Source organism: Equus quagga, chromosome 5 (assembly GCF_021613505.1).
Source record: "Equus quagga isolate Etosha38 chromosome 5, UCLA_HA_Equagga_1.0, whole genome shotgun sequence".
Taxonomy (NCBI): Eukaryota; Metazoa; Chordata; class Mammalia; order Perissodactyla; family Equidae; genus Equus; species Equus quagga.
The window spans coordinates 40,858,611-40,886,250 of NC_060271.1; the positions used below are offsets into that span (position 1 = coordinate 40,858,611).

At 37.8% G+C, this 27,640-nt stretch overlaps 1 protein-coding gene and 1 long non-coding RNA gene across 3 annotated transcripts in view; one reads left to right on the plus strand and one right to left on the minus strand.

The window, feature by feature from the left end:
- Positions 1–27,640, minus strand: part of PEX14 (peroxisomal biogenesis factor 14) — a 130,511-nt gene that overhangs the window by 31,170 nt on the left and 71,701 nt on the right. The gene's annotated exons all lie outside the window — the stretch shown is intronic.
- Positions 2,391–14,737, plus strand: LOC124240067 (uncharacterized). The gene is made up of 3 exons (XR_006888757.1): positions 2,391–2,465; positions 2,691–2,739; positions 14,183–14,737. It is a non-coding gene; the product is annotated as an uncharacterized LOC124240067 (long non-coding RNA).

Here is a 27,640-nt window from a genome sequence, read left to right on the forward strand (position 1 = left end):
CAGTGTTCTCTGCATCTTTCAGGTCAAACCACCACCAGGACAGCAAGGTTAGGAATGGTTTAGAGATGTAATGAACGCCCAAGAACACCTTCCAGTGTGGCTGGAGTTTTATAATAAAAACGTTGAGTGTTGAGTCCGACTGGGATTAGGGAACAGGGCCAGAGGCCGAGTGGCAGAGGGCGGCAGTTATGCGCTGGCCACTGGGGCCATCTTCCTCCCCCATCACAGTCCCTCTATTCACAGGACTCGAGTGATTCATCTGGGACTCACAGAGACTGAGCGGGGGTCACCTCTCTCAGAACACAACTAGTTATCTACCCATGTACACTCCGGGAGGAGATGAGGCAGAGAAGACAGCTGGCTAAAAATACTCCCCAAATTAAAAGAAAAATCAACTCTCTCAGAAAAGGTTAGGGGAGGGGAAAAGAAAAAAAGTATTTTTATTTTATTTTATTAACATTTTGTTGGAACAGTAGAGTACAATAAGGACTCTCAGAGCCTCTAAAAGTCGTTGGATGACCTGTAGACCCCTATTTCCCAGTGCCTTGTATAAAATTGAATTTTTTAAACATAAATTACACGTAATGACGACACTGTAAAAACTAACAGTAATGGAAAGCTGTGCTGTATTTCATTAGCCTGTATTATTCCGTGCCACCTGATCCAGCCGGGCCTTGTTTATGAGTTAGTGTGTTAGCAGATGCCGATGGAAGCATTTGCTTCGACCTTGCTCTTCTCATTGGGGCATGAAATTACGACGGCAGCACCTTGATATTACAGCCATAAATACAGTAAACTGCAAATTTAAGCCAACGGCTCCTATTGTCTCTGAACATAAAGCTGATCGGTATTTATTTAAAAGGAGAACAAAAAAAATATTATATATCACCTTGTTTATGGGGCCTCCCCCACCCACTTTCTTATCCCCTCCCCCAGCCCCCCAACCTGTCTAATTCACTTGGTTAAAATATTAAGCAAATAAGCTGAATGCTTTCTTCTCCACTGATTAACTTCCCAAGCAGCAGAAACAGTTTTTGAGAAAACTAGTTCCAAATGTCATTAGCTGAATGAAAGAGTTTTTATAAAAATTGATCTGACGGTGGGTCTGGTTCCCACCATCCTGATATTGATATGTAAATTCAAGAACAAGACAGGCGACTTTCCCCTCTCCTTAAACGAGGGAAGTTCAAACAACAGGAGAAAAAGTTGCTGATGATGCCCTGAAATTGAATGTCCTCTCAGTACCCTTCTAAAAATCGTTAGGTAAAAATGCTATTTCAAAAAGCAGCAAAACATTGCCTCTTGCCACCTAAGGAAAGAAAGAAAGATATCTAACCAAGAATATAATTCTCATCTCAACATAGGGAGCCGGGGACCTCTCATTAAAACTCGCACCAATCCCCTCCTTATCCCAGTGAACCATAAAGACAATATATCCTTTAAATACATTAAATGTGCAAGAAAAATAAACACAAAGACAAAAGGACACTGGGTATCACCCAGTCACGTCTCCGAGTATAAATCACTGAGTAAAAAGCCAGTGCAAAATGCACTGCTCTGCTAGCTTAGAGACTGAGGAACCCGGCAGGCTTGTTCCACTCTAAGCCTAAAAGAGAAGGCGGGTCTGCTTCCTAACGTCAGTGGAAGAGGATCTCTCTGCCTCTCAGAGAGGCAGACAAGAGATGTAAAAACTCAGCCAAGTCCAAGTTTGGAGGTTTCAAAGGGTTAGCGGTGACAACAGCAGAGCATCAGCAGGCAAGCTCGGCAGTCACTACCCGTGAAGCATTCAGAAGGATCATTTCAGCAGTGAACTAAATGCAAGTTTGGGGAGTGGTTTAATTTCAAAATGGGATCCCGTGCTCAGAAGTATCAGTGACACAGTCAAATCAAGCGAGATCAAAAGTTTTTGTACATTTACTTCTGATGCGTTATTCCACAAGGCAGACGTACTCCCTTGGAGCCCTAAATTATTTCAGCCACACCAGTCATTGAGCTTAGCTCCTTCTGCATAAGGAGGAAACTTCCCTATAAAATTTATTGAGCTTCTCTGGGGAGTAGTATAACTGGTGAACAAGACAGAAGTGAGCTGCCCCTCTGTGTAACACAAATTGAGATCTCTCATATGAAAGACTGGGAGGGTTTCCAATCGGCATCCGTGATGTCTATTTCTAGATCTATAGTCTAAAGGGTTTTTTTCTTTTAATCCCTCTCTGCTAAATTAAAAACAAAAACAAAGAGGAGTTGATTTTGATATTTGATCATCAATTCCAAAGGATTAACGGCACGGCAAATATTGTTGCTGGCTTCACGAACAGCAGTGTCTAAGCGTGCAGGTCCTTGGCAACAGGCTGGGAAGTCAGCCCTTCCCACGGTGCACTGAACAAGTCCTGGGGAAGGAACTGCGTCTTTAAAGACCAAGGGATATGAAAATCAGGAATCACTGCTACTGGTGTGCTAAAGGCCAGGTAAGGCAAAGGTATGTTTGTGCCTATGTGGAAAAGCCAAATTAATAAACATTTTTAACTGTACTTGAATGTTGCTCCTGTTTTAGAAGAGGCAGTGAAGTTTGTTTTAAAAAAAGAAAATTCACCTTTGACAACGACACAAAGAAATTCAGCTCTGGAAGAAAACCCGGAGCTCGTCTGGTTTATCTCCTGTTCTTTTTCTTTTCTTTTCCTTCTGTTTTACAGATCAAGAAAAAAGGACATAGAGGGGGCAGTGACTTACCCACAGCCTATGGTAAGCGCCAGAGGCAGAACCAGATTACCAACCCAGTGTTCCTTCCATGGGCTGGGGGGGGGGGGGGGGTGGCGCAAGCAAGAGCAGTCTGACATGCCTGCTCCCCTCTGCTCTCTGACAAAGTCAGCACATTTTAAAGAGGCAAATTCTTAGAATCCATCTCCTTAAAAAAAAAGAAAAACAGAAAGAATATACGGAGCATGGGGGAAAATGAGGGGAAGGGTACATGAGACTTCTATGTTACAAAAGAACATAAAGAATATATGTATACACACACATACAAACACATCTATTTAGTTGTGTGACATGCACAAAGATAGAGAAGAAACAGGTAACGGTTAAAGGTGGAAACGGTAGCTGAGGACAGAGACTGAAGGCAGAGTTTTCACTGCATACCCTTATGAATTGTGTTAGATGTGAATATATTTCTGACTCAAAAGCATAAATTAATTTTTTAAAACAAAGAAAAATACTTGCGGGGGGGACCCTTAATCCTAAACAAAACCACTTAGAATGGTTATCCCCATTTGCTGGAAGAGAAACACCAGGGTGGAAAAAGGTGTGGAGACATGCCCAGGAGCCCAGATTAGAATGACATCCACAATTTCTAATTTCTTGCTTAACCCATTGTAGCTGTAACCACAGCAGCCAAGTACAAGGTGGCTTTTTTTTTTTTTAACGTGTTTTTAAAAGGCAGGCATCTGTTCTATTTTGACACATCCTGGCTGCCCAAATGTTTCTTTCAGATCTAAATATTTGCTTCACCAATGGAAATGTTTCCATCACTGCAACAAAACAAACATTTGCTTTGGGATGGTAGGGATGGCCATACGCTGCTTCATATGTTATTTGAAACAGCCTGATTTGGGAAACAGCTCTACTATAGGACACAAATCAAGGTGGACATTTTTGTTCCTTAAAAAAAACCCTGTCACAAGAGTTCAGTGCACCAAGGCACACTCTTCAGTCATTCAGCTGAATGCTATGAATGTTCAATGTTCATTTGGGATTTCCTTTTACATCTTGGATCTGAAATATACGATGAGAAGGTTTATTATTTGGCATTCAACTTACTTTCGGAAGTTTTACATTACCATGCAGCTATCAGATTTTTTTTTAGTCCTCATATTAATCTGATATTAACACATTAGAACATGTTATATCCTAATAGGTCAATACATAAATTATCTTGTCACCACTGATTTATATAGCTCAAATGACTCAGGTATTGCTTGCTATAGTCAACACTACTAGCATAGAGATAAATATTTACTACTCAACTAAATCCATAAATATTTGATTTTGCTAGGCAACTTATTTTACTAGGCAACATGAGAGAGCCAAGACCTCATCTTCCCTATCTGTTAAATGGCAACGTCCCTAAGATCTCTTTCCTCCTTTCTTATGTTGGATGAGCATTTTGTCTATCTTCTGTCTATTACACATATAGATCATATGATCTATAACATAATATATAGATATCTGATAAAAATAGTACATCAACTGCAGAAACCATGGAAAACAAAGGAAAGCACAGAGAAAATTTAAAAATCATACATATTTCTACTCTCTGCCCAGAAATAACAGCCAAAATTCATTAAACCCAAGTGTCAAAGAACGTTTTAGGAGCTTTTTACATTTTTAACTCTTTGAATTCCAACACTAACCCTGTACAGGGCTGCCAAGGGCAAAACTCCAGGGCTCCACATCACTCAGTTGGTGGCACCTCGTGGGCCTGTGCAGCATACAACCCCCAAAGCCACAGGTGGCAGTGGTGCCCCCACAAAGCTGGTACTTTATTCTCTCAATTTGCAGATGAGGTACATGGATGATAAGCAGCCTATCTAAGGTCCCCGTGCCGGCGGGTGGGGAGCAGGGCACGAACCGTCAGTCAGGCTTCAAAGCCCAGGCTCTTCCCCACAACTCCATACCACATGAGGGGAAATATTTCACATTTTTGTTCAAGTTGAAAGGGAACACTGATATCCCTACCTGACTTCTAGCATATCATTCAGATGTGTTGGTAAAGTTATTAAGACTGACTTTTTTCAAATTAAAAATGACTTTTTTGCATGAAAATACCCAAAGCTGGCAAGGATGCTGTGGAAGTGCAAACTGAGAAACTTCTGGAAGACAATTTGGCACTCTCTCTCAACAGCAATTAAAAATGTTCATATCCTTTGACTCAACAATTTTACTTCTAAGAAATAATAACGTAGTATAAAACTAATGTACAAAGATAGTTTATCTCCATTTTTTAACAATAGCAAAATATTTAAACAACGTAAATGGCCAAAGAGAATTAGGCAAATTATGACATATTTCAATAATGTAATATTATTCACATGTTCACATTCATATGAACAATTTCTGATGACACAGGAAAATGCCTTTGATACATTAAGACATAAAAAGCAGACGTTATATTCAGAGCATGATCTCAATTACATTAAAAAGAACCAAAGGAAGCAGTAGAGTTGCATCATTTTTAACTTAATCTGAATTCAACTTACACATGTTCAGAACGAACAGAGAAAGAGAGAAGGTCAATTACATTAGAAACAGTGGGGAAGGGCCTACCGCTTCATTCAAGAAGGGCTGTGTCTCTGAGCATGAGACAGGAGGCCTGAATTTTGTGTCTGCTCACCGACTCATTCTCAACCCTCTTGCAGTATGAGCACCCTGACACAGGGTATTTTTCCTCCATCCATCTTGGCACCCGTATGCGAAGCCAACCATGTCACCTGGTGTTAAACCAAAGACCTGTTTCAATGTGAAGGACAATGTGTCTATACTGGTCTTCCTGAAAGCTAATATACCAGTCTCCTGCATAAAAATCCCTTCCTAAGGGATTTTTAACAATTATTTTAAAAATTAATATTTAATAGATACATTCCCATAGTAAGATTCTGTATTCTAAAGATACAAACAAGTATATAGTGGCAAGTCAAGTCTCCTCACCCCAGCCACCTGGCCACCCAGTTCTATCTTCCAGAGGCAGCCACTGCCACCAGTTTCTTTCATACCTTCTAGAGACTTTATGAACAAAGTGCTTTTATTATTCATATAATAATACATATTTTATACATTATCTATGTGTGGCTATGTATGTGTATATGTATTTTTATACAAATAATAGCATGGTATAAACACTATTCAACACTTTGCTATTTTTAATTATCTTTAAATATAATATATAATATAAATATAATTTATAATTAAATTATATTTAATTATATTTAATATATCTCAGAGAACATTCCGTGTTAGTATCTATAGAGGTCTCTCATCCTCTTTAAAGGCTGTAAGGTATTCCATTATATGGATGTACCATGGTTTAACTTGTCCCCTATCGAATAGTTACTGTTAGAAAGCCCTGATACAAGTCCTCGTATGTGCCATTTGTACATGAGCAAGTATGGCCCTGGAAGTAGGCTCAGATAATGTGCAGTTTTAATTTTGATAAATACCGAAACTGCCCTTAGAGATTGTCTCTACTTACATTCCCATTGTGTGTGTGTGTGTGTCTGTTTCCCACAACCTTGCTTACATGATGCTATCAAGCTTTGTATCTCTGTCATTCTGAGAGGTAAAATAATGGTCTCATTGTAGTTTTAAGAAAACTTTTGTTGGTGGTCAATATACATACAGAAAAGCACACAAATTTTAAGTGTACAGCTTAATGAATTTTCACAGTGAAACACCCATGTAACTACCACCCAGATCAAAAAGTAGAATACAGCCTTCAGTATCCCTCATGTCTCCTCCTAGTCACCACTTAACTTTTAATATCACAGATTTTAATTTTTTTTTTTTTTTTTTTTTTTTTTTTTGGTGAGGAAGACTTGCCCTGGACTAACATCTATTGCCCATCTTCCTCTTTTTCTTTTGCTTGAGGAAGATTAGCCCTGAGCTAACATCTGTGCCAATCTTCCTCTATTTTGTACGTGGGACGCCATCATAGCATGGCTGACAATTGGCGTACATCTGTTCTTGGGATCTGAACCTGTGAACCTGAGCCACCAAAGTTGAGCATGTCAAACTTAACTACTACACCACGGAGCCAGCCCCAAATTTGCTTATTTTTGAACTTCATATAAATGGAATAATACAAAAAGCACTCTTTTATAAAGGGCTTCTTTCACTCCACATTATGCTTATGAGATTCATCCATGCTGTTGCACATAGCCATGTTTCGTTCACTCTAACTGCTGTGTTTAGTAGTCTTATATAGGGTAAGAATGAAGCACAATTTATCTATTTGTTTCCAGCTTAGGACAATTTATCAACAGTGCTGCTATCAACATCCTTACACATATATTTTAGAGAACTGCTGCATCATATAGGGTATGCAGACTGTCAGCTTTAACAGACGCTGTCAACAGTTTCCACAGTGGTTACACCAAGTTACACACTAACGTAGGGGAGCTCTAGCTGTTCCACATCCAACACTGAAGTGCTCAGCTTTTCCAGCTTCAGCCATTCTGCTGGGTGTGAAGTGATATCTCATTCTGATTTTAATTTGCATTTCTCTGATGACTAATGAGGTTGAACATCTTTTTGTACATTTACTGTCTTTATTGGGTACAGTGTCATATACATATTTTTATATATACATAAATAGGGTAAGTTTGTTAACTGTGTTGTTAGAATCTTGATTGTTTTGTCTGTTTGTACTACCAATTACTGAGAAAGATGTTTTAAAACTTTCCATTATGATAATAGATTTGTCTAGTTCTCCTTTCAGTTCTGTCCATTTCTGCTTTATGTATACTGAAGCTATGTTATTAGGTATACATTCTTGGAAATGTTAAATCTTCCTGCTGACTGACCATTCTGAAATTTCTTTATTTCTCACTCCACTTTTTTTTGGGGGGGGGGGGGGGGGAGCCTTTTTTTTTTTAAAGATCTTACTTTTCCTTTTTCTCCCCAAAGTCCCCTGGTACATAGTTGTGTATTTTTTGTTGTGGGTCCCTCTAGTTATGGCATGTGGGACGCCACCCCAGCATGGCCCGATGAGCAGTATCATGTCTGCACCCAGGATTCGAACCAGCGAACCCCGGGCCACCAAAGCGGAACGTGTGCACTTACCCGCTGTGCCACTGGGCTGGCCCCCTCACTCCACTTTTAAGTCTATCTTGTCTGATATTAGTACCAGGTTTCTTTTGGTTAATGTTTGTGTGGTATCTTTTCCCATCATTTTACTTACAATCCTGTGTGTCTTTTCATTAAAAGTGTGCTTGATGTAAGCAGCACTGAATGGGGATTAGTGTTTTTTTTTAATCTAATCTTGACAAACTTTGCTTCTAATGGAGTACTCTATTTACATTTGATGTAAACACTGAAATTTTGGGGTTCTAGCTTTCATCTCACAATTTGTTCTCCTTTGATCTGTTAGATGCCCTCTCCCCCCCCCCCCCCCCCCCCACCCCCGGCAACCTTTTGATTCAGTTTTTCCCTCTATTAGCTTACAGTCAAGGTGGTTTTTGGTGGATTTCTCCACGGTGAAGTTCCTACCTTTCCTTTTGTCATTATTAAATAGCTTGGAGGTACTTTGCTATTTCTCTTCCAACTTTCACCCTCTAATTTAAACACCCATCAGTGGATCTTGTCTACAACAATAATTACTGTGGTGTTTGCCTAATGGGGGATCCTCAATTTTTAAGAATGAAAGGGGGGCTGGCCTGGTGGCACAGCGGTTAAGTTCGCACGTTCCGCTTCTTGGTGGCCTGGGGTTCACCAGTTCGGATACTGGGTGTGGACATGGCAGCGCTTGGCAAAAGCCATGCTGTGGTAGGTATCTCACGTATAAAGTAGAGGAAGATGGGCACGGATGTTAGCTCAGGGCCAGCCTGCCTCAGCAAAAAGAGGAGGATTGGCAGTAGCTGGCTCAGGGCTAATCTTCCTCAAAATAAAAAGGGGAAGAGGATCCTGAGTTTGAGAACCAATGCCCTAGATATCACAATACATCCCTGACTTACTATAGTTCCACATAAATGAGAAATTTTACTACTTTGCCAACAATCCTAGCACTTAGAACACTTTCACTTCATCCTTCCACCTTTTGCGTTGTCATACCTTTCAATTAGATATATTTTAAATCCCAAGAGAAAGGTATTGTTTCATACAGCCAATACTCATTTCTATATGCCCTTTCCTTTCTCTTCACTCCTTCCTGCATTTCCATGCTTTCACGTACAACCCTTTTCCTTCTGCCTGAAAACTCCATTAGTGTTTCTTTCAGTGCAGGTGTGTTGGCAACGAATTCTCTGTTTTGTTTATCTGGAAATGTCTGTATTTTCCTTTGCTTTTAAAAAGTGTTCTATTGTTAAATAATTTCAGACTTACAGAAAAGGTGCAAGAATAGTACAAAGAATTCTCATATATCTTTCACGCAGATTCTTCAAATGTTAAATTTATCACCCTTGCTTTATTATTCTCTATCAATCTGATTATCTATCTAACTATTTTCCCTGAACTGTTTGAAACTAAATTACAGACATGATGCACCTTTCTCCCTAAATAGCTCAGAATTCATTTCCTGATTTGGGGATGGGGGGAATTCATGCTCGTATATAACCAAAGTACAATTATCAAAATCAAAAAGTTAACATTGTTAAATTTATATCTGTAGTTCAGACCTCTCCTCTGAATTCAATTCATAGTAACCCATCTGCCCACCTGACATCTCTACGTGGATGTCTAACAGAGATCTCAAACTTATTATGTCTAACACTGAGCTCTAACCTTGCCCCACCAAACTGCTCCATTTCTAGTTAATGCCAACTCCATTCCTCTAGTCACAAAGCCAAAAACCTTAGAGTCACCCTTAATTTCTGTTTCTCTTTCAGATTCTGGATCCAACAAATCTGTTGGATTTACTTTCAAATAAGACCCAGGGATCTGAGGGAGGACTTCTCACCACTTGACTAGTCTCCCAGCTCCCACCCTTGCTCTCCAACTGTTTATTTTTACTGCAGCAGCCAGGGTGATCCTGTTAAAGCTTAAGTCAGATTATACTACTCCTCTGCTTAAAATTCTCTGATGGTTTCCCATTTTACTAAAAGTAAAACCAAAGTCCTCACATGGATCAATGCTGCTCTAGACAACCTCACTTCCTGTCAACGCTGTGGCCTCACCTCTCATTACAATCCACCTTGCCTACACTCTGGCCTCCTTTCTGTTCCTAGAATATGCCAAACATGCTCCCTCTTTAGGCTTTTGCAAAGATGGTTCCCTTTTCCCAGAACTCTTTCTCCCCAGAAATCTGCATGGCTTGGTTCCTCATTTTCTTCAAGTTTTTGCTCAAATGTCACTTTAGTGGGGCCTTTACAGAACATTCCATTTAAAATTGCAAGCTTCTAAGAACTCTCTATCACTCTTACTCTACTTGGACTGTGTTTATATTTTATTCTATTTACTGCTCTCTCACCTCAACCCCACCGTTAGAATGTACGCTCCATGAAGGCAAGGATTTGGGGCTATTTCACTTACTACTATATTTCCAGTACCTAGAACAGTGCTTAGGTTGGTTCTATTGGCACCTGGTAGGTGTTCAACAAAACTATGTGGGAAGAACAAATAAACGGAAACCCAATATGCAAAACAGATAAAAGTAACACTGCTCAGGTTTTGGGAGAGCCAGTTGCAGCAAGGAGAAAACCCAGAGTCCCCCTTCTTGACGCCTCTTTGCCCCTGAAACATCTCTTTAGAACCTCCAAGGAGCCCCAGGGACAAGTGCACAAACTACTCCCATATATTCACCCTGGTCTAAGGCAAACTAGCTTGTTCCTCAGCCCCTGACATGCCTCGCACCCTCCAGTCTTCTGCGCCCCCGATGCTCCACCCGCCGCAGGAGCTTTCTCTCAGTTCTACACAGAGCTTGTCAGTGTTCTGGGTTCTCTCTTCCACCACCAGAGCTTTTCCTGATCACCCCAGGCAGCAGCACTTTTCTAGAGCGATTACTATCTATATAGCATTCCTCTGGCTGTCAAACATAAGATTGCTTTGTACCTTTCTTTCATCTTGTATGGTTTTTTTAAAGAATCTAATATTGTTGAACTTTTACCATCTCTCTTATCCACTGCTATATCTACAAAGCCTAAAACACTGATCAACTTGTAGTGAGCATTCACTAAATATTTGTCCAATGTGTGAATAAATGTGGATAAAACACACCGGTGTTTAATGTTCTGCAGTTTTTAATAACTGTAAGGTGTATTTGTAACACTTGGTGACAATCCCTTTCTTCCCTCTTTAAAAAAAAACTTATTTATCATAAAACTCATTACCACTGTCACCATTAACACTTAACATTATTTTTGAAGTTCTGTCCCATGCAATAAGGCAGGACATAAAATTTAAATGTTTAAGAATTGGAAAGAAGGTCACAAAATAATCAATTGTAGACAATATGATTATGTACTTGGAAAAATCAGTGTACTCATAAGCAAGTTTGAGATTGCTAGATATATATTTATTTTTTAAAATTCAGTAGCACACCTATGCACTAGCAATAAGTAATTAAAAAATAAAATGAAAAGAAATTCCTTTCTCAGTAGCCACAAGCAATATAAAATTACTATGAATAACATTAAAGTATATTAGATCTATATAAAGAAAACCTTGCAAAGAGAAATAAAAGGATATTGAAATAAATGGAAAAGCCTTTTAGTTTGACACAATTCCAATAAAAATCCCAATTACTTTAACTTTTCTCTCAAAAGTGAAAATTTATCTTGCATAAGCACATACGAATACACAAGGAAGAATAATAAGGAATGTTTGGTAGTTCATTCTGTCTCCTCTCATAGTTATTTAGATCTCCTTCATATTTTTTTAAATGGTTCCTCTAAGGATTACAATAGGCATCCTTAACTTAATCAGTCTACTATGAATTAATATTACACCACTTTACATAGTAAGAACCTAATATGACACATATTATATGTACTAATATCTTTAATTAAGAATCAATAATTTCAGGGCCAGCCCCATGGCCGAGTGGTTAAGCTTGCGTGCTCCACTTCGGCAGCTCAGGGCTCACCGGTTCGGATCCTGGGCGCAGACCTAGCACTGCCCATGAAGCCGTGCTGTGGCAGCACCCCATATGGAAGAACTAGAACGGCTTACAACTAGGACAGAACTACGCACTGAGGCTTTGGGGAGGGAAAATAACGGGCGGGGGCGGGGGCAAGACTGGCAATGGATGTTAGCTCAAGACCAATCTTCCTCACCAAAAAGCATTAAAAAAGTTTAAAAATTAAAAAAAGAAAGATAACTTTAAAAAAGAATCAATAATTTCATTTACACTCCCTGCTGTCCTTTGTGCTATCTATCGTTCTGATGTCCATCACATAATTCATATAAATGTGTGTATATGCTATAAACCAACATCATCTTATTATTTCTTTAGATAACTGACTTTTAAAGAATTTAAGAATAAAAATTAAAATAGTAGAGCCAGCATGGTGGCACAGTGGTTAAGTCTGCACACTCTGTTCCAGCAGCCCAGGGTTCGTGGGTTTGGATCCTGGGTGTGGACCTACACACCACTCATCAAGCCATGCTGTGGCAATATCCCACACACAAAACAGATGAAGACTGGCACAGATGTTAGCTCAGGGCCAATCTTCCTTATCAATCAATCAATCGATCGATCGATCAATAGTATTTTATATTTACCCACATATTTAACATTCCCTGGGCTCTTTATTCCTCCTGAGGATCCAAATTTCCATCTGGTATTATTTTCTCTTCAGTATGTATGAAGATCTTCCATTGATATTTATTATAATGCATGTCTGCTGGCAACAACTTCTCTCAGCTTTTATCTAAAAATATTTTTATTTCTTCTTCATGTTTGATGGATGTTTTCACTGTGTGTAGAATTCTACATTGACAGTTTTTTCTTTCAGCATTTTGAAGATATCATTCTATTGTCTAGTGAGCTACATGATTCTGACTATAAGTCAGTGGTAATTCTGATCATTATTCCCTTTTTCTTTATCTTTAGTATCCAGCAGTTTCACTATGATATACCTAGATGTAATTTTCTTTGCTTTTATGCTGCCTAGGGTTGGCCATGCTTCCTGGGGTGCTGTGACTGTGTGTTTGTGTGTGTGTTAATCAAAATTGGAAAATTTTCAGCCAACATTTCTTTGAACATTTTTTTCTGCCTCATTCTTCTCAACTTTTGGGACTGTAATGACCCATACGTTACGCAACTTGATTTTGGGTGACAGGTCATTAAGGCTCTGGTCCTATTTTTGTCAATCTTTTTCCAACAACATACTTTAGTTTTGATGATTTCTATCAACCCATCTTCAAGATCACTGATCAATCCTCTCTTCTCTTCTGCCCAATCTGCTATTAATGCCATCCAGTGAAATGTCAGTCACAGGCTTTATGTTTTTCAGTTCGAAGATTTCCAGTTGGTTCTTTTTTGAACTTTCGTATCTCAAATAATTTCCCACCTCTTCACCCTTTCATCCTTTTTTTTTTTTTTAAGATTTTTCATTTTTCCTTTTTCTCCCAAAGCCCCCAGGTACACAGTTGTCTATTTTTAGTTGTGGGTCCTTCTAGTTGTGGCATGTGGGATGCTGCCTCAGCAGGGCCTGATGAGTGGTGCCATGTCTGTGCCCAGGATCTGAACCGGCGAAACCCTGGGCTGCCGAAGTAGAGCGCGCGAACTTAACCACTCGGCCACGGGGCAGGCCGCCTCATCCATTTTTTTCATATATAGTCTTTTAACAATTTTTCAGTTATTTTAAAGTTCTTTTTGGGGGGCTGGCCCCGTGGCTGAGTGGTTAAGTTCCCATGCTCCGCTTCAGCGGCCCAGGGTTTCGCCAGTTGGGACCTTAGGCATGGACATGGCACAGCTCATCAAGCCATGCTGAGGAAGCGTCCCACACAGCAGTACAACCAGAGGCACTCACAACTACAATATACAACTATGTACTGGGGGGCTTCAGGGAGAAGAAAAAAAAAAAAGATTGGCAACAGATGTTAGCTCAGGTGCCACTCTTTAAAGTTCTTTTTGGTCTCTGAGTCTATTTCTATTGATTGACTTTTCTTTTCCGTAGGCACCACAGGTTCCTGTTTCTTCCTCTTCACACGTCTAGTAAGTCTCTATGTTACACTAGAGATTGTGGATGGCTGGCTATAGAGGCTGTGGATTCTGTTTTTCCTTCTGAAGAACTGAGTTTTGTTCTAGAAGGCAGTTAAATTATTGGTAGATCGCCTTGATCTGACGTAGGCTCAGTTTTATGCTTTATTTATTCCTTTTTTTGAGCTTAGTACTAGGGAAGATACCACAGTCTCAGGATCTAGTGTTTGCTCCTAAGGGGTGATCCCTCTGGGGTTTCAAAGGAAAGCCCAAGGTGTTTACCAAAACCCCTGTAACTTGTTAAGACTCAAACTTTGAATTCTGCCTTTCCTACAGGACGTGGCTGCTGGAATCTCTGCTGGAATCTGCAGCATCTACCCTGTGCATGGGCAGTGTAGGAGTCAGCCTAGAATTTGAGGGGTGTTTATATGCAGAGTTTGGGGTTACCCCTCCAATGTTCTCTTTCCTGGAATTTCCAATCACATTCTAGCCACTCTGGCATCCTCAAAATCCATCCCCCAATTCCTCAAACGAATATGACAGCAGCTTTCTGCCTGACTTCTATTTGCCAGCACCTGATGGACTGGGGAATACCTCAAGGAAAAAGCCCACAATGGTTTCTTCTCTCAAGAATCAAATCCACAGCAATTTCTGCTTGCTTCCCATTGCTCTCCTGTGCCCTCAAGCAACATTTTAAAAATATTTTGTCCAGAATTTATATTTGTTATTGGTGGAAATGTTATTCTGATACAAGCTGCTCAGTCATTACTGAAAGCCAGAACTCTCAGAATGTTTTTGAAAAGAGAAGAATGATCAAGTGAGCCTTGTTTTTATACCTATTAAAATTGATGATAAAGATACAGCAATTAAAACAACTGTGGCACTTGTGTAAGAACGTACAGGTCAATAAAAACAATAGATGAACTTGTTATATACTGAAATTTAATATATAATAAAGGAAGCATAACAAATAAGTGGGAAAAAATTATTTATTTATTTGAAGGACAGTTTTGGAAAAAGTGATGTTTGAAAGGAGTTTCACTTCCCATCACTTCATTAATTTCAGGATTAAGAGAAATATACAAACATAAACCATAAAAACTGAAATAAAATGTTGGTGAATATTTAACTTATTACTGGTTTGGTGTTTGTGGACAAACTATTGAACTTCCCTCCCTAGTTTCTTTCTTGAATGCAAGAAAACAATAAAAAATACCTACCTCATAGAGTTTTAGTGACTAAATAAAATAAGGACACTTAGCTCATTGCCTGACAGATAATCAGCCCTCAATAAATGTTAGCTGCTGCTGCTGTTACTGTAATTATTTATTATTTAATAATTATAGGGAAGGAATCTCTTTCATAAAAACAAAAGAGGAAATATCAGAAGATTGATAGATTTGATTATGTGAAAATAATCACTTTTATATTTTAAAAAACATAAAAGGCAAGGAACAATGGGGAAAATGTTTGCAAACATGACAAAGAATATTCTTAATATATAAAGGCCATTTTAAAAATCAATAAATAAAGCACTACTATCCCAGTAGAAAATAAAGGAATGAATAAACATTTGAGAAGAAATAAATATATTTTAAAAGTTTAACTGTGTTATTAATCAAATAAATGCAAATTAAAACAATCTGAGAAAATGGTCTTCTTGCCGTTTTGTTCTTTTTTAGTGACCAGGCACATTAGTACACTGAGACAGGTACTCTGAAACCCTGGTGAAGGAACTGGTATGACAATTGGGAAAACAACTGCTATGGATCCAGAGTCTTAAAAAGATCATATGCTATGATTCAGTTCTTCCTCATTTCAGGAATCTGTTTTGAGGGAATATTAGTACTATTTACCATGTTTTTCTAATTCCTATAAATAAAAAACAAGAAAGAAAGAAAATAAATTAAGTACTCATCTCAAGAAGCAAGAACATCATCAGAAAAATCCAAACAAAGTAGATGAAAGGAATTCTGCAGAAGAATGTTTTCAAGCTTCCAAGTGGCCAAATTTTTCTTGCAGAGCTTATCATAAATTTTAGTTTTATTGCCTTAAAGTTAGAGAAGGGGGCTATATGATTTCTCCCTTTTGGACTTTATTGAGATATTCTTTTGGGGCCAGTTTACATAACTTTTCGTACTGAAAAAGTGAGTATTCCCTGTTATATGTGTACAAAATTCTATATATTTATACATCAAACAAGTTTATTAAATTATGTTATCCAATTATTTCATATTTTTTTTTGCCTGTTGATTTTTTTAAATTCTGAGGTGTGTTAATATCTTCAACTACGAGTTTTAAATTCTTCTTGTATTTCCCTTATATACTTTGACAGAATATTTTTTAGTGCATAAAGTTTCATGATTATTATGGCTTTCAGGTGGCATGAACTTTGTTAGGGTATAAACTGACCGTTCTTTTTAATATTTTCTAACCTGAAATTTCTAATCTGCCTAAGATGAATACTGCCAATTCTGTTTCTTTTGGGTTGCGGTTGCTCACTCCATCTTGCCCATCCTTTGCTTTCAACTTCCCTAATTGTTTTGTTTTAGGTATGTCTCTTACGAACAGCATAAAACTGGCCTTTGTTTTTTCTCATGTTGTACTGAGTCTGGGATCTCTCTTTGAACAGTGATTTTTTTAAATCCCATGAATATTTATTGTGTTCACTGCCTCTAGTTTTATAGTTTTTTTCCACTTTCCTGACCTTTGCTGATCTGATTATCTTTTCTTCCCCTTGAACGTGGCTTAAAAGTTCTAAATCCTATTTTCCTCTAGTCTAATAAGGATGAGCCCTAATTTTTTAAAATTGAGAGATGATATAGTTAATCTTAAATATACAGTTTGAAATATTTGTACATTCGCATATACTGTGTAACCACCACTCAGATGGATATCCAGAACATTTCCCATTACTCCATAAGGCAGCCCTACCCATCCACACCTTCCTCAAGGTAACCACTATGATTTTGATCACCAATATTAGTTTTATCTGCTCTTGAACTTCATGCATATAAATGTATGTATTTCTGATATCTGGCTTCCTGGACAGAATTCTTTAAGATTCATCCACGTAGTTACAGAGACCAGTAATTTATTCTGTTTTCTTTCTATGTAATATCCCATAATGTGTCTATACCATGAATTACCCATTCTTCTATTGATGAACATTTCCCTCAGGTTTTTGCTGTTTTAAATAAAACTACTACGTACATTCCTGTGCCTGTTTTTCATGGATGTATGCACTTATTACCTTTGGGTCTATACCTAGTAATGGAATCACTAGGTCACAGAACAAGCATAGATTTAACTTTAGTGGAAAGTGCTAGTTTTTTCAAAGTGGCTGCACTCCCACCAGCAGTGTATGAGGGTTAGAGCTGCTTCATATCTGTGCCAACACTTGGTATTGTCTTTTTAATTTTGGCCATTCTGGCAGGTGTATAATGGTGACTTGCTATGGTTTTAAATTATATTATCCTGATGAGTAATGATGTTAGGCGTCTTTTCTATGCTCACCAATCATTTGGAAATGCTCTTTAATAAAATACCTGTTCAAGTCTTTTGTACACTTTTAAAAATTAGGTTATTTGGCTTTTTCTTATTGATTTATAAGAGTTCTTTACATAGTCTACATGATACATGACTTCTGTCAGATACAAATATTATGAATATCTTCCTCCAGTGTATGGCTTGTTCTTTTGCTTTCTTTTTCTCCACCCCCACCCCCCGCCCCTCCTGACCCCCTCACCTCAGCCCCCACCCAGGACCCTGGCTGCCCTGCCCACCCCTGCCACTCACCTCCTTGTTTTCTTACTGTTATGTTTTCATGAATGGAAGTTTTTAATTTTGATGTAACTTTTTTTTATCCTTTTATGTTAGTGGGTTTTGTGGCCTAATTAAGAAATCTTTGCCTACCCCAAGGTCACAAAGATACTCTGTTGTGTTTTTCTAGAAGCTTTATGGATTTACCTTTCTCATTTATGTATGCTGTGAGGTAAGGGTCAAAGTTGATTTTTTTCACATGAGTATCTGATTATTACAGTAGCATTTTTTGGAGCAGTGGCACATTCTGTCAATCTATTTATTCATCAACATATAATTATAGAGAGCCTAGTTAAGTCAGACATTGTGCCAGAGCTGAAGATAAATCAATGCACAAATAAGGTATCATTCTTGCCCTCACAGAATCTAGTGAGCAGTTTATTAAGTTGGGTCTGTCAGCCCTTAATTTCAGAAAATTCTTGATCTGAGGAAACAGCTGAGCAAAATCTCTTTAACTTATGTCCAGTATCTAGCCTCCTGATTACACTAAATTCATTGAAAAACTCCATAATCTGCTTCAGTTTTTCCAAGTATCCTACGGATTGATGGTCGTTAAGGAAGGAGCATGAAGAAAACTCACTCTGATATTTTTCTGATTATGAAAGCAATATTTGAAACCGAATACAACTGTTGAAAATGATTCTTTTAACAGAGAAAAGCTGAAAGGAGCCAGATTAAAAAAAAAATCACTGACATGCTCATCACCCAAAAGAGATTAGTGCTAATATCTTGAACATAAAATGGAATCACACCTTAGTTGGAGACTCTAAAGTGATGTAAACAGTGAAAATTTTGCAGAGTCAAAATTACTCTTAAAATTTCCTTTTAAGGAGAACTTCCAGCTAGACATGGCAGCTTGAACAGATAGCTCTGACTGTAATTTTAACTCATCCTACATTAACACGTTAAAAAGGACTCATGTCCAGAGACCTTCCAAACAATTGTTTAGGGCCTCTCTCTTAAATAACAGGCAATCAAGGATCACTAGATGTTTGAGGGAAACCTTGAAAATGAAAATCAGAGCCCCAAAAACATAATAAAAAAGAACTCAGAAATTACAGAGGGAACAGGAGAAAATAATAATAACAATATTCTTGGAGAAAGAAGAGCTGTTGCATCCAAGAAAAGAACAGAATGTTAGAAAAAAGGAACACGCAGAGAAGAGGAAATCACTATTTACTATAAATTAAAGATCTGAGCAGAAAAAAATTTCAAGAGAAATATTGGAAGATGAAATTATTAGAAGATAAAATATTGAAACAAACTGCTCATGAAGTGGAGCAAAAAAGACAAAAAGATGGAAAAAAGGAAAGAAAGTTTTTAAACATATCTGAGGGTCAACCCAGGACATTTAACATCCAACTAACAGGAGTATCCAAGAAAACAGAACGCAGAACACAAAAGAGAGGAAATTATTAAAGAAATAAAACAAGAACATTCCACAAACCTGAAGGATGTGCATCTTCTAATCAAAGGGCACGTCAAGCGCCCAACACAGTGAATGAAAAAAAGACTCCTTGATGCACATTATTGTGAAATTTCAGAATATGCAGAATAAAGATGAGAAGTAAAGCTTGCAGAAGGAAATAAACAGTTCACACAGAAAGGATCAGGAATCTGAAGGGCATCAGACATCTCAGCAGCAACACTGGAAGGTTGGAAGACAACAGACTGTACCCTCAAAATTCTGATGAAACATTATTTCAATCTAGAATTCTAAACCCAGCCAAGCTAAAGATGAAATATGAAGGTAGATTAAGAACATTTTCAGAGATGCTGGATCTAAAAAACGTTTATCCCTCGTGCAAACCTTCTTAGGAAGCTTCTGAAGGATTTGCTCCACCAAATCAAAGAAGCAATCCAAGAAAGAACACCACAAAAAAGCCAGAACAGGAAATCGATCACAGGAGAGAGAGAAAGAGACTACCCAGAATAATGGTGAGAGGACAGCTATACAGCAGGTCTAGAGAGCAAAAAGTTCAGACAGAAGCAAGAGGGCAAATGGCACCAGCAAAAAAGTAACCTAATGTCTTTGATGGTACCGAGGGGAGTTTAATAGCTCTGGTAGAGAGTTTGAGGACTAATTAGTGGTAGGTAGAACACTAAGCAATCTGCCTCATCCCCCAAATAGTAAAAGCTCTTAACGAATATTTCCTTAACATGATTGTGTGTGTGTGTGTGTGTGTGTGTGTGTGTGTGTGTGTGTGTGTGTGTGACAGAGAGCGAGAGCAAGAGTGAGAGTGAGAGTGAGAGAGAGCAGGAGAGAGGGAGAGAGATGGGGGGGGTGCTGTATATATGTGGGTTATTGTCACTCTTTAAAGCTGACATCATGTTTAACAGGGAGACAAAAGTATTTCATTTAGAGCCAAGAACAGGACAAGGATGTTCACAAAGCATCACATTTATTTGTCACTTTTCTGAAGGTATTAGCTGATGCCATTGTACAAGAAAAGAAGAGACATAAACACTAGAAAAGAAGAGGTAAGAAATACAAATGAAAGTGTAACAGTAGGAATTCAATTACATTTAAAGTATCATACTAGATTTTGTCTTTATTTATAAACCATAAAAAAAAGAGAGGTAAAAATATTATTTCCTGACAGTACCTGGAAAACTCATAAACCTGGAGTACTAATATGAATTAACTGAAAAAAGAAAAAAACTCAACCTATTATAAGTAATAAAGGCATTTAGCTAGGTGTCTACTTTCAAAATTAGTATATAAAAATAACCTTTAAATTTAAAAATTGGATGGAAAACAATGAAAACAGATACCATTCAAAGTAGGAACAGAAGACAAAATATCAAGACACAAATTTAAAAATAAATGAGCAATATTTATAAAAAGATGCTGAGGAATACTAAAGAAACTTGAATAATTGAAAAGGATTACCTTATTCTCATATAGGAAGTGTCAATATTACAGAAATGCCATCTGGCCTAAATTAATCTATAAATTTAATATGGCTCCAATTTTTAAAACACCAAAGTCTTTATTTTTCTTCTCTAACTGGGTAAGATAATTTTGAAAATTATACAGAAAGTAATAAACAAGAATAGCCAAGAAAATTCTCAATAATTGAAAAAACGACGAGGAAAGGTTTTTATAAATAAAACATATTGTAAGATAGTGTGACACTGGTACACAAAGAGGCAGACCAAGTAAACAGAGTAGATCCAAAGGAATCACATGAAAACTGTGTAATCATAAAACACACTAATTGAAATTAAGAATTCAGTAGAGGGGCTGGTCCCGTGGCCGAGTGGTTAAGTTCGCACGCTCCGCTGCAGGCGGCCCAGTGTTTTGTTGGTTTGAATCCCGGGCGCCGACATGGCACTGCTCATCAGGCCACGCTGAGGCAGTGTCCCACATGCCACAACTAGAAGGACCCACAACTAAGACTATACAACTATGTACCAGGGGGCTTTGGGGAGAAAAAGAAAAAAAAATCAAAACCAAAAAAAAAAAAAAAAGAATTCAATAGAGGGGCCAGCCCAGTGGCGTAGCAGTTAAGTTCACATGTTCCACTTTGGCGACCTGGGATTTGCTGGTTCAGATCCCAGGTGTGGACCTACGCACCACTTGTCAGGCCATGCTGTGGCAGGTGTCCCACATATAAAGTAAAGGAAGATGGCCACGGATGTCAGCTCAGGGCCAATCTTCCTCACCAAAAAGAGGAGGACTGGTAGCAGATGTTAGCTCGGAGCTAATCTTCCTCAAAAAAAAAAAAAAAAAAACTCAATAGATAGTTTAACAGCAAACCAGACGTAGCAGAAGAGATGATTAGTAAACCAGAAGATACGACAGCAAAGAGAAAGAAGAGAAAAAGGATGGACAGTACAGAATAGCACGTAAAAGATATATGGAGCATGGACAAATGCTCTAACAATTATAATTGGAGTCCAGGAAAGAGAAGCGAACAAGAGCAAGACAGAAACAATACTTAAAAATATAATAGTCAATAATCTTATAAAACTAACAAAAGGCAAATCAAGCCACATATCTAAAGTCTCCATAAAACTTAAGCAGGATAACTACAAAGAAAATGACCTCAGGAAAATCACAGTAAAACTACTTTAAAAAAAAATTGAGAGAAAAATCTTAAAAGCAGCCAGATTATAAACCAACATTACCGCAATAAAAAAAAAGGGGGGGGGGGGGGAGCAGCCAGAGAAGAAAAAGATATATTACCTTCAAAAGAGCAACAATGAGACTGACAAACGACAATCAAGCCAGAAAACAATAAAATAACATCTTTAAAGTGCTGAAAGAAAATAACTGCCAATCTAGAATTTTATACCAGTAAGAATATATTTCAAAAGTGAAAGATTAGAAAATACCATTAAGCAATCCTCATAATAACTGATATGAGGCAAGTGATATGAGGATTCAGCAATCCTCACAATAATTAAGAATCATTAATGGATGCTAAAAATAGTTGGTGAAAGTTGATGAAAAATAGGATATTTACATAGTCTCAAAGTATCTCCTCAAAAGACACTTATTAATTACAAAGGGAAAAAATATAACTTTATAGTAGAGAAACCTGAGACACATCACCTCAATCAACAGACCAAAGTGAAATCACTGACAGTGGAACAAATCAATGTCAGATGCCTCCTGATATGATGCTTTGAGAAAGACACAGTATCACTTGTGTAGTGTTCCTACCAAAAGTGCACCAACCAAACCTAGTCACAAGGAAACTTCAGATAAATCTAAATTGAGGAACAGGGTACAAAACCGGCCTGTATTCTACAAAGTGTCACGGTCATAAAAGATAAAGAAAGACTGAGGAACACTCTTAGAAGAGGCTAAAGGGATACGACAATCATAAGCAACTCAAGATCATGGATTGGATTGTGGACTAGAAAAAAATTTTTTGCTATAAAGGACACTAATGGGACCACTGACTAAATTTGAACAAGGTCTACAGATTAGATAGTAGGATTTTATCAAGTTATTTTCCTGATTTTGATACACACACGTGTGTGTGTGTGTGTGTGTGTGTGTGTAGGAAGAGAGAGCAGAAGGGAAGGAAAAGAAAAAAAGCAGGGACAAAGGATATATGATGTAGACGTTAACATTCCAGGAATCTGGGTGAAAGGTATATGGGAATTCTTTGTACTATTCTTGCAATTTATTTTAAACATTAAGTATTGAAAGAATCATTTCAAAATTAAAAAGCTTTTTAAAAAGTGAAGAGAAATGAAGTCATTTTCAGACAAGCAAGATTAGAGGATTCATCACCAGCAGACCCATGCAAAATGAAATACTAATAGTAGGAATTCTTCAGAGAGGGAAAATGATCCTGGATGGAAGCAGAGAGATGCAGGAAGGTATAAGGAGCAAAGGAAAGAACACATATAAACAAATACTGACTGTCTACAACAATAATAATGTCTTGTACGACTTGAAGTCTATGTAGTACCAAACTGCAAAAGACCCCACTATAACACAAAAGGCCGGAAGAGAAATGGAACAGAAGTGTTCTAAGGTGCTGGCATTGTTGGGAAGCAGTAAAGATCCTCATTTATATATGACTACAGTAAGTCAAGGATGCATCATCTCTAGGGCAGTGGTTCTCAAACATTTTGGTCTTCTCGACCCCTTTAGTCTCAGAAAGTATTAAAAATCCCAAACAACTTTTGTTAGTGAGGATTATATATAATGATACTTATATTAGAAATCAAAACTGAGAAATTTAAAAATATTATTTAAAATAATTAACTTATTACATGTTAATATGAATAACATTTTTATAAAAAATAATTCATTTCCAAAACAAAAAATAATTAGTAAGAATAGCACAATTTATCTTTTCTGCAAATCTCTAAAATGTCTGGCTTACTAGAAGACAACTGGATTCTCACATCTGTTTCTGCATTCAGTCTGTTGTGACATGTTGGTTTGGTTAAAGCAAATGAAGATAACACAGCCCAGCACAAATATACAGTGGAAAAAGACAGGAAGGAGTCTTTTAACAGCTTTCTCAGATAATTGTGAATATTCTTCTGTGATACTACACCAAAACTTGACAAGTGGTAGTTTCTTAAGGATTAGTTGCAATGTGGTATCTGAAACCATATCAATAAACTTTCATATTCTGTTCCATTAAAATCCATTGGTCTATCTTGCACTTTGAATGGATACTTTACTCAAGCAATTTTGAAAAAGCATGCATTGATCATTTAAGAAATATCGGTTCGCTAAGGTACGCAGAACTTCAAAACGATGACATCCTTCTTACACGATATCAAAAAAGCACACTCATTAACATCATCATGATCTCATCGGAATTCCTTAATATTGGGAAACTGCCTAGCTCACAGTGGCGAATACACATTTTCCAAAATTCTAATTTCATTTGAACATTCAAATTTTATTACTGACAACAAATACTGTCAATGTTTTCCTTGAAATGAAAGGTTTGCTTTGCTCATTTTTGAGAAAATACCTTCTGAATACTAAAGTCTGACTCATCACAGTTTCTCTGTCATTCATTCGAGCAAAAATGATATCCAAGAAAAAAAGCAGCTCGTTCAGCTCCTAACTCAAGCAATCGCACAAGCGCTTCTCCTCGGGGCACCATGTACTTCAGTACACAGCAGAAGCACTTCATGCGTATCTCCTATTGTGTCATACAGAATATTACAAAGATGCACACTCAAGTGGTGAGATTTAATAAAATTAATCATTTTTATTCTTTCATCAAGGACAACTGTAAGTGAAATGGGCTCTTTTTTTTAAACTGCAGGTGCACAGCAGTAAAAACATATAGCGAGAGGCAGCAGTTTTAGCTACCACTGCTTATGCACTGTCACTGCAAATGTCAACACAGTGACAAAGGCAAACACGTCTGACTACTCACTATGAAAATTGTTTTGATCTCACAGATGCCCTGAAAGGGCTTTGGGGAGCCCTCCAGGCCTCACAAACCACAGTCTGAGAACTGCTGATGGAATCTAAGGACAACCAGAACTGCAAGGAAACCTTAAACTTTACTTGGCAAGAGAAATGCTGATGATAATATTAGTTTGTAATTTAAAAACCATTTTATTTACATTATGGGACACAATAAATGATAAACTATCAAACTTATTAAGAACCTAGTTTTTCACTGTAAGAAATAAGATATAAATGTAAAATAAGAGACATAAGGAAAATCTTGTAATGTTACATTTGAATTGTGTGTATATGTATACACACGTATCATATGAATAAACAGAAACAAAATTGTGTGTGTAGTTCTATGCACTAAAGAAAACAAGGAAGGAATGACACCCCAGGAGCAATACATGTAACTGTGTCAATATCCTGGTTTCAAAGTATCATTCCCACTAAAAGAAACCTTGGGGAAATGTCTGATCCAGGCTTAGGACACAGACAGTACAAGGTACACCTGAGACATTTGTGTCAAAAAGCAAGGGACCCAGGAGCCAGCCTGAACAGGCACCTACTGACCAAACTTGGAATGATTTATTAAAAAGAAATATAATAATGTATTATAACACTCTAAATTAAAGAGTATATAGTGATACCCAAAAGAAAGTGAGAGCAAGAGAGAGAGAGAGACAGAAGAGTGAAGGTGAGAAAGCTCTTCTTTACAAAAAGATACTAAATAATAAATGTATAAAAAGCAATAAAATTAGAAATCACAATTTTAAAAATCTGAAAGAAATAACTGATTCAAAGCAAGGACTTCCAGCAGATGCTAAAATGATTGAAAGGTTGTTGAGTAAGATAACATGATCTCAAAGAAGCACTTCTCAGATTACTTGTTAGTTAGAAGGGCAAACGTACCTTTACAGTGGAAAGATCTGGTAGCCACCTCATTAACCAAATGATCAATTTAGCATTACCAACAGGAAGAATCTGACATTTCTCCCCTTCTGATGTCATGTAGTAATAAGTACACAATATTGCTTATCAAGTATTCTTGCCAAAAATGTTTAATCTCAACCAAGAGGAAACAATGAGACAAATGCAGAATGTGTGATATTCTATAAAAATGACCTGACCTCTTTGAAAAGGTTAATGACAAACAACACAAGAAAAGGCAAAAGGACAGTTCTAGATAAAGAGAGACAGCAGCAAAATGCCCTGCATAAGCCCTAATTACAGGCTACAAAAGAAATTTGGGGACAATGAGGAAAATTTAAATGTGGAATACATATTAGGTACTTTTATGGAATTAGTGTTAATTTTCTTAGGTGTGATAATATGGTGTGGTTACGTGGGAGACACTCTATATGATTAAGTAATTAGGCTTGAAGTGTCATGATATCTGCAAATCACTTTTAAATGGTCAGAACAAAGTGTGTGTGCGTATGTGTGTAGAAAGAGTCAGAGACAGAGAGACAAAGCAAATGTGGCAAAATGTTAACAACTGAGAAACTGGATAAAAGCTATCTGAGTGTTCACTGCACTATTTAATTTTTCTGTAAATTTGAAATTGTTCAAAATAAAAAGGGAAAAAAAATCAGGTTGGAAAGGGTATAAGCACACAGGATTTGATCCCATAACAAATGAAAAACCATCCAAAGTTTCTATGCAGGGCAGAGAAAGCTAAAAGCAGAGTTGGAATCTTATCACCTGTGGGCAATGCACAGAGGGGCCCAGACGAGTGAGACTGGAATCACGAGCGCCCTACCCTGCACCACCAAGCCCGAGTTAATAAAATGACCCACTGTTCCATCCACTACCATAATCTGTCTTGGGGTGAGGGCAATTGCAGCCTGATGACACAGAAGCTGCCCTTAGGGCATTTGTCCTTGAGGCAGGAAAGGCCTCACTTCTGCAGAACAAATAGTCACTTTCTATGTCCCACAGTGCTCAGGTTTTATGTACTCTTTCAGCCAAAAACCTGCCCTTTTCTACTCAGATTTTACACTCTAAGGGGCTGGCCCCGGTGACATAGTGGTTGAGTTCGCACATCTGCTCGTACAGCCCGGGGTTTGCAGGTTCGAATTCCAGGCGCAGACCTACACATCACTCATCAAGCCATGCTGTGCAGCCTACATGCAAAATAGAGGAAGAGTGGCACAGATGCTAGCTCAGGGCCAATCTTCCTCAAAAAAAGAAAGAAAGAAAGATAGAAAGAAAGGCTGTGTTGGTGCTGGCAAGTTGTAGCAGCGCTGATTATTATTTATTTTTTTTTTTAAGATTTTATTTTTTTCCTCTTTCTCCCCAAAGTCCCCCGGTACATAGTTGTATATTCTTAGTTGTGGGTCCTTCTAGTTGTGACATGTGGGACGCTGCCTTAGCGTGGTTTGATGAGCAGTGCCACGTCCGCGCCCAGGATTCGAACCAACGAAACACTGGGCCGCCTGCAGCGGAGCGCGTGAACTTAACCACTCGGCCACAGGGCCAGCCCCTAAGCAGCGCTGATTATTAACCACCAGCAAGGCAGTGGCTTTGTTTCTCACAGGGTACAGTTCCGGGGTCTAGTCACTGATCTATTGGCCAAGTGATTTTGATATCCACTGCCTTTCAGCTGTTGTGCCTGAAAAGACAGAAATAATGTTGACTTTCTCCTCTAATAGAAGGTTGTTATGAACACATCAAACAATTTTGGCCAAAGAATAAATATTGGCTGAAATAGTTGAACAACAGAGTACCTCGAAGAGCAAGAGCTTTGAAAAGTCCAGGGGGCATTATGATTATTTCTTTCATATTCCTATGCTCTTCATGTCTAAATTAATGCTTTGAAGAGAAGGAGGTAGTGAGATCATATCCATTTTACCTCTTTGAGCACTCGTATTTAATTAATACTGCTCTGGAAGGACCAGCCAAAATAATAATAAAGTCATATAACACTGGAAAGGGAAAATATTATTTTCACATGATATGCTACTGAGAAAACCTAAGAGAACCAATAAGAACAATTAGGACTATTAAAAAGAGTACAGTAAGATAATTTTAAAACACAGAAATCAATAGCTTTCCTAAATATTAGCAGAGATCAGTTA